The sequence below is a fragment of the Anser cygnoides genome, chromosome 27, assembly GCF_040182565.1.
Source record: "Anser cygnoides isolate HZ-2024a breed goose chromosome 27, Taihu_goose_T2T_genome, whole genome shotgun sequence".
Classification (NCBI taxonomy): domain Eukaryota; kingdom Metazoa; phylum Chordata; class Aves; order Anseriformes; family Anatidae; genus Anser; species Anser cygnoides.
In genome coordinates, this window is record NC_089899.1 from 4813125 (window position 1) to 4822943 (window position 9819).

Consider the following 9819-nt stretch of genomic DNA (forward strand, 5'->3'; position numbering starts at 1 on the left):
CCACCGAGGAGGAGAGAAGAAAAAAAAAAATATATATATATTAGGGGGAAAAAAAATTAATTGCCAGCGCAAATAATTAAAAAATTATAATAATAAAAAAAAATGACGGTGATAATCGGAGCCTCCCCTCTCCTGCCCCTTCGAGGCCACCGGCAAAGTGTCCCCGGCGGGCGGTCACCCTCGCTCGGGCTCCATGCTCCGGCCTCAGCGCCTCCGGGGCCGGGCCGGCGGCTGCCTCCGGGGAGGCTCGGGGTGGAGGCGCGGGGAGGCTCCGGGCGGGGGGCGGCGGGAGCGCGGTGCCCGCACCCAGCCCGGCCTCATGCGCCGCGACCTTCCCGGGGGGGGGGGGGGGGGAGGAGGAGGAGGAGGAGGAGGAAGGTTGGGGGGGGGTGCGGGGGGGTTGGGGGGGAGGAAAGGGGGGTGCGGGGGGGCGGTGGTTATTTTTGGAAGGCGAGGGGAAAATCTGTGTTTCGGAAAAAAATAAAAAATAAAATCGCTCTTGAAAGAAAAAATTTAAAAAAAAAAAAAGATAAAAAAAAAAATTAAATCTGGAGAGGCTGAGCTGGAGGCCGGGCTGCGCCTTAGGAAAAATAAAAGCTCGCCCCCCCCCCCCGCCCCCCCCCCAGCAAAGGCCAACTCCGGCCGGGCACGGCTCCTCCTCGCAGCCCGCAGCGCCCCGGCCCCATCGCAGCCTCCTCCTCCTCCTCCTCCTCCTCCTCCTCCTCCTCCTCTTCCTCCTCCCCTCGCCCGGGGCACCGGCGGCGCTGCGGAGGGGACGCTCCCGGTGCGGGGGCGGGGGCGGAGGAGAGGAGGAGGAAGAGGAGGAGGAGGAGGAGGAGGAGGCGGAGGAAGGCTCCGGCCCCGCTCGCCCAGGGAGCGCGGCCCCGCTGGCTGTGCTGGTAGGTGGCGGGGGCTGCGGCGGGCTGCGGGGGGAGGCGCCGGGCGGCCCCCCCCCGGCTGCTTCCCTCCCGCCCCCCCCCCCCCCCCCGCATCTCCTCCTCCTCCTCCTCCTCCTCCTCCTCCTCCCTCCCGGCCCTGCCCGGCGCGGGGAGGGGATGGGATGGGGATGGGGAGGGAATAGGATGGGGATGGGGGGGGGCGGGGGGGCGGGATGGGGCCGGGGGGGGCGGGATGGGGCCGGGGGGGGGCGCGGCCCCGGTGCGGAGCTACCGCAGAGCGGGGAGGAGCCGCGGGCAGCGCCGGGGCCGGGCGCCCCCGCCCCTGCACCGGGCGTCGGGAGGGGCGGCCCCGGGCTCCCCCCCCCTCATAGCCCCCCCCCCCCCCCATCCCTGCGCACCCCCACCCCGAGGGCACCCCCGTCCGTGCTCCGTGCCCCCCCCCCCCATGCACCGTTATCCCCCCCCCATCCCACGGATGCCCCCATCCCCCCCCCCCCATCAGACCCCCCCCATCCCTGGACCCCCCCATCCCCGGACCCGCCCCCCCCCCAATTCCCTGGTCCCGACGGACACCCCCAGCCCGCCTCCCCCTCCCCATTGCCCAGATCCCCCCCAGCCCCCCCCCCCCCGCTGGGGACACCCCCATCCCCACGTGCCCCCCCCCCGTCCTGCACATCCCCATCCCTGCCCCCCCCGGGGCTTTCCCGTGCCCCCCCCATCACTGCTCCCCCCCAGCCCATTTCCAACCCCCCCTTTCCCCCAGCTCCCCCCCAAACATCCTCCATCCCTGCCCCCCCGTGTGCCCCATCCCTCTCCCCCCACAGTCCCCATGCACCCCCTTCCCTGTGCCCCCCCCGTATCCCCCCCGTGCCCCCCCCCGCACCCCTACCCCCCCCTTAAAGCCGCAGGCCGCTTTGCAGCACCCAGCAGCCCCAGCCCCAGATTTGGGGGCACGGGGGGGGGGGGTGACACGGGCACTGCCACCTGCTCCTGCAGGCCCAGCCCGGGGGGGGGGCTGGGGGGGGGCACCCACCCCGCTGGGCCCCGCTCCCGAAGTTCGCAGGGACCGGGTTGGGCCGCGGGGGGCAGCTTTTTTTTTTGGGGGGGGGGGGGGGTCCCCGTCCTTTCCGCCGACCCCTCGAGTGTCTGGAGCTGTGTTTTTAAGCCTTGTTATCGAGTAATCCTTTAATCTTTTAATCCCCTCAAATAACCATATTTTTCTAGAGGAGGGCAACAAAAATTAGATATTTTTCCTTCCCAGTTTGTTACGGGGCGAAGCGTGCGCTGCGCGCTGTATTTTTAGGCACGCTGCGTAGCCCTGAACAAACAGGAACATAATCTCCATCTGTCTGCTGCTCAAATGATTCCAGCGTGATAAATAATACACTAAATAATTTATTATATATTTTAAAATAAAATTAAAGCGAGCTACGCTGCCATTCCTTTTTTTTTTTTTTTTAATTTGCAATTTCCTCCCTCCTTTCTTTCTTTCTTTCTTTCTTTCTTTCTTTTTTTTTCGCCCTGCTACGAGGGGACTCGGCGAGCCCTGATCATTTTTACAAGGGATCAGCTCGATTTTAACAGGGATTTTGTGGACGCCCGAGGTTGATTTCATCCGTCCCTGCATCCCCTCCGCCCGCTAGCCCCGCCGTGCGCAGACCGAGGTGCCGGACGTTACACGGCAGGATTTGCGCCTCGCGGGGGATATTTTACCGAGCTGTTTGTCAGGCATCGAAGTACGCGGCCGGCCTTATGGAAATGAGAGCTAATTTTGTTCCAGCTTTCTATCAAAAAAATACATTTTTTTTTTCTTTATATTTACAAGCTCGAAAACTTTTTTTTTTTTTTTTTTTTAATTTTCGATCACCATCTGCTACCCCCAGAAAAGCCACTTCCCTCTTTCTAAGCCGAAAAAGGCTCCGAGCGCTTCACTCGCCTCGTCCCGGCTCAGCCCGCCCGGGGGAACGCCGACCCCGCCGAGCTCCCGCTCCCCTGCCCCGCGCACTCCCGGCCCCAAAACCCGACCCCGGGCACAATTTCCCCATTTTTCTCCCCGGCCTCCAGGCTCCCGCGGGGAATTTTTGGGGCTAAAACCCGCGCTCCGTGTCCCGGGGGGGGGGGGGGGCTGAGGATGCTCTGTTGAACAGCCCGGCCAAGCAGTGCCGGGAGGGGGGGGGGTGCAGAAAAAAAGGCAAAAAAAAAAAGGGTGGTTTTGGGGAAGGGAAGGCAGGGCTGGGTTTTTATTTTCACTTCTGCACGGGCCCGGCTGCGGGGACGGCCGGGAAGGGTTTTTGCACGAGCGGGGCCTGCCGCCTTTATTTATTTTTGCAACGCTCTTAAAATATTTCCTGGATGCTCCCGAGGCTGGGACACCCCGAAGGATTCCCGGCCGCCGGAATTCGTCCCGGTCCTCCTACACCGGCGAGGGGCCCGCGTCCGCCTCAGCCGCGCCGTGCTCACAGGGGCTCGGGGCACCCAAGGGTGCGGGCGCAGGGTGCGGCACCCATGGGTGCAGAAAGCACCCGGCCCCCCGCTGCTGTCCCGGCCACGGTACCCCCCCCAGCCTCAGCCCGCGTCCCTCGTGGCAACCACAGGCTAAAAATCCGACGATCCTTATTTTTATTATTATTATTGTTATTTTTTCAGCGCTACGAGAGGAGGTAAAATAACCAACAGCCAGACCAATCCCGATTTAATTTTCCCGTGCAGGTCACCGCCGCTGCCTCGGATAATAAAAAAGCCACCTCGGGGTGCGGCGCTTCCCCGCCGCGATTTCGCATCGGGTTAAGGCCGGGGGTTACGCCGGGTTACTCCCCCTCGCTCCGAGTGCCCGGATCAGGCCCTTTGCTGAACTGCTGGGGTTTGCATCCCAAAATCAGCGCCGGGAGCAAGTGGGGAACCCCCCCCCCCCCTCCCCCGTGCAACGTCCTGCAGTGGGGGGCTCCCCTCGCCCCCCCTCCAAGGCCCGGTTTTGTTTCCAAGGGCATTTCATGGCTGGTTGGTGCTGCCAGGGCGCCGGCGCCAACTTTTGGGTGCAGGCACCCCCCCCCCGAACCATCGCCGAAATTCCCCCCGGCCTCATTAGCCCTATTTTGGGCTCTTTTCTAGCATTTCTCCCATTTCATTTAATATTTTTCAAAGGCCTCGTTCAGCTTGGGTGCAGCACCCGGCACCGCCGAGCCGCGTCCCTCGGCAGAAACGGGGAGAGAAAGGGAAATAACGGGCGTACGGGCGGCTTCGCCGTCTTACGGCAACTTTAGGGAGAATATTCTGGTTTTGACCAGAATTTATTTACTTTATTTCTGCATATGGCTCTTGGCCTGGGTCCCAAGCAGGCAGAGGTCTGTCCCGGCTCAATTCAAAGCCAAAACGTGCAATGAAAAATAATTTCTTTTTTCTTTTCTCTTTCTTCATAATCAGGTTTTTAACTGGTGGAATCACGGCTGGTTGGGGGGGGGCGGATTTCAGCTCAAAAAAAAAAATGCTGGCAGATTTCAGGGAATTATTCTGCAGAAATTTCAAGTATTTTGAGGATTTTTTTTTTAGGATTTTTTTTTGAGGTTCAATTTGCAGGTTAGAAGTAAAAAATAAAATAAAATCCCCATTTTATTTTTTTTCCCTCTGTATTTTTCAATCGGCCCAAACGCTCTGTCCCCGATCCGGGGGAACTCACCCTGAAAAACCCCCTCGTGCAGCCTCCACAGGGAGGCCGTTGGGAGGCCCGGCCTCATCAGGGCCCGTCTCCCCAAAGCGAACCTAAATCTCGCTTCTTTGCCCCGAAAAGGGTTTTGTATAGCATGCTACACGTGCGGTGCTCCCCGAGGTCGGGGCTTTCAGAGACACGACTCTCGCCGCGTGGAGCCGGGCACCGTGAACTCCTACAAACACCGAAATCTCACTCGTTAAATAAAAAAAAGCACAAAACCAAATGCAACCAGGAAATATTTCCTTGCATGATTTTTTTTTTTTTTTTTTTTTTAAGAAAGAAATCAAGCAAGCAAGCACAGCCGTTCTCCCGGGGCCCAGCAGGGCTTTTGTCAATATTTGGGAATTTTTGGAAATTTCTGGATTCGGAACAAGGAGCACGGCATCCCCTCAGCATCGCTCGGCCCGAGCACATCGAGGTTGCCTTTTTCTTCCCCTGCCTCCAGCGACCCCCAGGGCCGGATGCTCCCCCCAAAATAACGTCCCTGGCCGGGATCCCAAAATAATGCTCTCGGTCCCTGCAGCGGGAGCATCCCGGTGCCGTGGACGGGGCCGTGGTGCCGCCGGGTGCCTCGGGGTCACCGGGTGCCTCAGTGCCACCAGGTGCCACGGCCACCACCCCGCAGCACCCGGTCGGGGGGGGCCTGGAACACCAACGGAGGGGGCAGTGCTGGGGGGTGACGGGGAAATGAGGCCAAATCTCGCTTTTCTGGTTCGGGTGCGAGGAGCGGAAAGCGAACGCGGGCGGCGGTGAGCCCTGGGGGGGTCAGCGCCCCGTCCCCATGCCGATGGGTCGGGGCCCCCCCATGTGCCGGTCAGGGGGAGAAAAGGGGGCCGATGGCTGCGTTTTGGGGCCTGAACAAGGAGGGCGAGGAAAAAATATATATATATAAAAACTGGTGGAATCGGGGTCGGTTGCCAAAGCAAGCAGCAGCATGGGGAGGGGACGAGCTACCTGATGGGGGGGCAACGCGGGCCGGGCCGGGCCGCCGGTGGGAAAAGTTTAGCAACTCACACGATCAATTGCCAACATACTTCTATAGCTAAATCCAATTACTACAGACAAATTGGCATGGATATTCGCCTCGCAAACCTCTCCATCCACACAAAGGGCTTTTTTTTTTTTTTTTTTCCCTTTTTTCCCCCCCCTTTCCCTTCTATGATTTTATGAGAGAGGAAAATTACTCAGATGCCGAATGTACTGTAAGTAATAAGGGCTTTGAAAATAGGCTCCTAATTAAAAATGATACCACTGCTCATTTGTTTTTAAGAACACATTCAACTTTTTCTTCCCTGCTGCATTCAAATGTTGGGGTTGCTGGCGTTTTTTTGTGAAAACTGGCTTTCCGTTTCGCGATTCTGGTTTTATTTGCCTCCCCCCGCCCCCCTCCGGGGTCTGCTTTGAATTAGCGAAATCCAAATCCAAGAATCTGCAGAGGGATATTATAGAATTTTCCATGTCCTTATTATTTTTTTTATTAGCGGGACCGGGCAGCTCGGGTGAGCGGGGAGGAAAAATGGCTTTTGTGGTTTTCGGCAGTTGTGCGAGCCGCGGGCGCTGGGGCCGTGGGGGCGGCAGTGGGCCGGGGGGGGGGCGATTTCCAAACGCTTGGGGCACGGGGAGCCGCCGGGCGGTGGGAATCTGGGGCTGGCTCATGGGGGCTGTCGTCGCTGCAGCACCCAGGGGTGGCACGCGGGGTGCCGGGGTAGCACCTCGGGGCTGACCGGGGGATGCGGGGACGGGCAGGAGGGAGGCAGGGATGGTCCCAAGGGATGTAAGGATGGTCCCAAGAGATGTAGGAATGGTCCCAAAGGATGTAAGAATGGTCACAAGGGATGTAAGGATGGTCCCAAGGGATGTAAGGATGGTCACAAGGGATGTAAGGATGGTCACAAGGGATGCAGGGATGGGCAGGAGGGGTGCAGGGAAAGTCACAAGTGTTGCAGGGACAGTCCCGAGGGATGCAGAAATGGTCCCAAGGGATGCGGGGACAATACGGAGGGATGCAGGAATGGTCACGAGGGGTGCAGGGACAGCCACAATTGTTGCAGGGACAGTCCCAAGGGATGCAGGGATGGTCCTGAGGGATGCAGGGATGACCACAAGGGACACGGATGTCCCAAAGAATGCGGGGTTGGTCACAAGGAGTGCAGGGGTCACGAGGAATGCAGAGACAGTCACAAGTGCTGCATGGAAGGTCCCAAGGGAGGCAGGGAAGGGCACGAGGGAGAGAGGGACAGTCCCAAAGAACACAGGAATGGTCCCGAGGGATGCAGGGATGGTGGCGAGGGGTGCAGGGACAATACCAAGGGATACGGGGATGGTCATGGGGGACACAGGCACAGTCCCAAGGGACGCAGAGATGGTCCCAGTGGATGCAGGGATGGCCACGAAGGATGCAGGGACAGTCCTGAGGGATGCGGGGATGGTCAGGAGGGATGCAGAGGTGGTCCCAGGGGATGCAGGGATGGTCCCTCAAGGTGCAAGCATCCCCTGGGGGCTTTTATCCCAACACCCCGGGCATCCAAGAGACGGCAGTCGCCTTGCATTTTGGCAGCACCCAGCGGGCAGCGGGTGCTGTACCTGCACCCGGGGCCAGCTCCTGGCTGGGGAACTGTGGCCGGGGCAGCAGCTCAGCGCCAGGGCGCCACGTGCTGCACGCTGTTCGGGGCCCTTCCCTGCCCCAAAGAGCTTTGGGTGGGTGGAGGAAAAGGGCTGGGCAGGCATCAGGCCCCAACACCGTGTATCTAGCTGCAAAAAACCTCTTAGCACCAGCCCTTTGGGGTCCTTTAGGCTGCCTTCTGGCCATGCTTTCTGCATTTCTGGGCTCTCGCCACCTCCCTGGATAGGGCCGGGGGTGGCCCTGGGGTGTCCGATAGCCCCGGGGATGGGATGCAGGGGGTGTTGGATGGCCGTGGGCTGGAATTCGATAATAAAGGGAAAACGTGTGCAGGAAGAGGGGCTGGGGCCGCGGTGTTGCAGGATGCTTTGAAGGACCCCAACCCCTTTAACACCCGTGCCTCAGTTTCCTCACATGCATTGCTCCCGGAGAAAATTCGGCTCTTCCCTGCTCGGCCCGGAGCAGGGCCTGGAGAGTTAAAGGCGGCGACAGGAGCACATGCTCTGCCCAGCCCTGAACCGCAGCCAGCTCCGGGCCGAGGCAACAACAGCCGCTATTGTGTGCCAGCGGCCCCGCGCGAGCGCCCAGCTGCTGCGGCGGGCGGGAGGCAGGAATTTCGCCGTGACAAGTGGACTTTGTATCCGCTCGCTGGGCTGCTGGGGATTTTTTTTCATAGGAAGTGCAGAAATCAGGGCGTTCGGCTCCCCCGGCGTTTCTCCCACCCTGCTTTATAGCGAACGAGGGGGAAAATATTTTTTTAACGCAATTCCTTGCTTTTTTTTTTTTTTTTTGGTCTTCTTCCTCGGGCAGCTGGTGGCTGCGGATGCACCTCCTCGGAGGGGCCGTGTTTACCCAAGTGGCACCGTGTTTGTCACCGGGGCCGGTTTGCTCCGGTGTGTAAATATGTGGTGGGAGCCACGTGAGAGCGCTGGCAAACATCCTCCTGCCGCTGCCACCACCAGGCCTTCCTCCTCCTCATCCTCTTCCTCCTCCCTGCCCTGGGAACGCAGCCCAGGCATCCCAGGCAGCGCTGCCCTTTGGGCCGAGCCCAAACCTGCAGCTGCTTCGGGGCTCCGAAGGGGCTCTGCGGTGCTGAGGGCAGGATCCGTCCCTGCCGTCACATCCCCTCGGAGCATGGACAAACCTTGCAAAGTGGGGAAACTGAGGCACGGCGACTGGCAGGGCCAGGCTCTGGCTTTTTGCCGTCGATTGCAACGGGCAAAGTTTTGGGGACAGGGGGGGCAATTTTCCATCTGAATCCCACGCCCCTTCGGAACAGCTTTGCTTTGTTTTTTGGGGTGAAGGCAGTTGCTGCTGCAGGCACAGTCCCTGCTCTGGGTGCTTTGCCCAGGGGACGTTGGGTGCTGCAAGAGTGGGGGTGATGGCGGGAGCCTCGCGCAGGGCCGGCAGGGACCCGCGGGGGGGTGTCACCGGGATGGGACCTGCCCAAACCGGGCGGTGGGGAGGTGTGGGGGGGGGACAGCGTCACTCAGCCCGGTGACAGCGATAACCGCTGGGTTTTATTCGCCGTCCTCCATCCGGCAGGACGCGGGCTCTGTGGTGGTGCCACCACCCCCGGCCTCTCCGTGTCACCTCCAGCCGGCCCCACCTGCGGGTCCCGGCCGTGCTGAACGGCTGCGGTGCTGCGGGGTGCTGGGGATGGAGGCACCCCGAGCGCAGGGCTCGGTTGTGGGAGCAGGAGCTGCGCTGTCCTGGGCACCGTGCGAAGCCACGTCCCGTGTCCCATCCCTCCTGCTCTCAGAGGGGGACAAACGTACCGAAACCCGCCGGCCCTTAACCAAACCTGCTGCAAAAGGCAGGGCGAGGGCAGCCGTTCCCCCACGGCATGAAGCTCGGCGCTGCTCCCCGCTCCCTCTGGCAAGCAGAGACCCCGGCCCCACGGCCAGCATCGGGGCCGCACCAGAGCAACGCACCCCAACGGCACCCGGAGACGGGGAGCGGGTCCGCGGGGAGCCCCCGCATCCATCCCTGGGATGGGAGAGGGGCTTCGGGGAGGGTTTGTTCCCCCAAATTCGGGGCAGCTATCGCATCGCTCCTGCTTTTGGGCACGGCGGGGGCACAGTGCTGGGGTGCAGGGGGGCCCCGCGCTGCTCCCCCCCCCAGGAGCCCAGCTCCAGCCTCCCAACTGGGAAGGCCGTCTCGAAACCAGTCTGACTAGAATAACTGGGAAGGCAACTGTGGTTTCTTTTCAGGAAAAAGAGATCTTGAAAAAGAAATGAAACTGTTTTCGCTTGGACAAAAATATTCCTAGACATTTTTCCACGTTTTGCCAGCGTGCAAGAGCATTTGCTTTTCATTTTTCAATGGAAACCCAGAGAAATATAATTGGAAATGATGTTTTCCCTGAGAAGAAAAAAAAAGGCAGTAACTGCTGAAAATCCATTCTGGTAAAAACAAAGCAACTGGGTGAAAGAAAACCCTTCCAAACCCGGGCCGTGCCTGTGCTGACACGGCTCCCCCCAAGCCCTGCTCCTGCCCGAGGCCAGCACCAAGCAGGATACGGCCTCGCCGGAGCTCCCTTCTCCACGAGGAGCGGCCGTGGGGATGCCACGGGCCGGGTTTTGGGGTGAAAT

General features: G+C 60.3%; 1 long non-coding RNA gene across 1 annotated transcript; it reads left to right on the forward strand.

Moving 5' to 3' along the window:
- The first annotated feature begins 376 nt into the window (after positions 1–376).
- On the forward strand, positions 377–4872 carry LOC136787028 (uncharacterized). The gene is made up of 2 exons (XR_010826795.1): positions 377–899; positions 2431–4872. It is a non-coding gene; the product is annotated as an uncharacterized lncRNA (long non-coding RNA).
- Positions 4873–9819: the final 4947 nt, after the last annotated feature.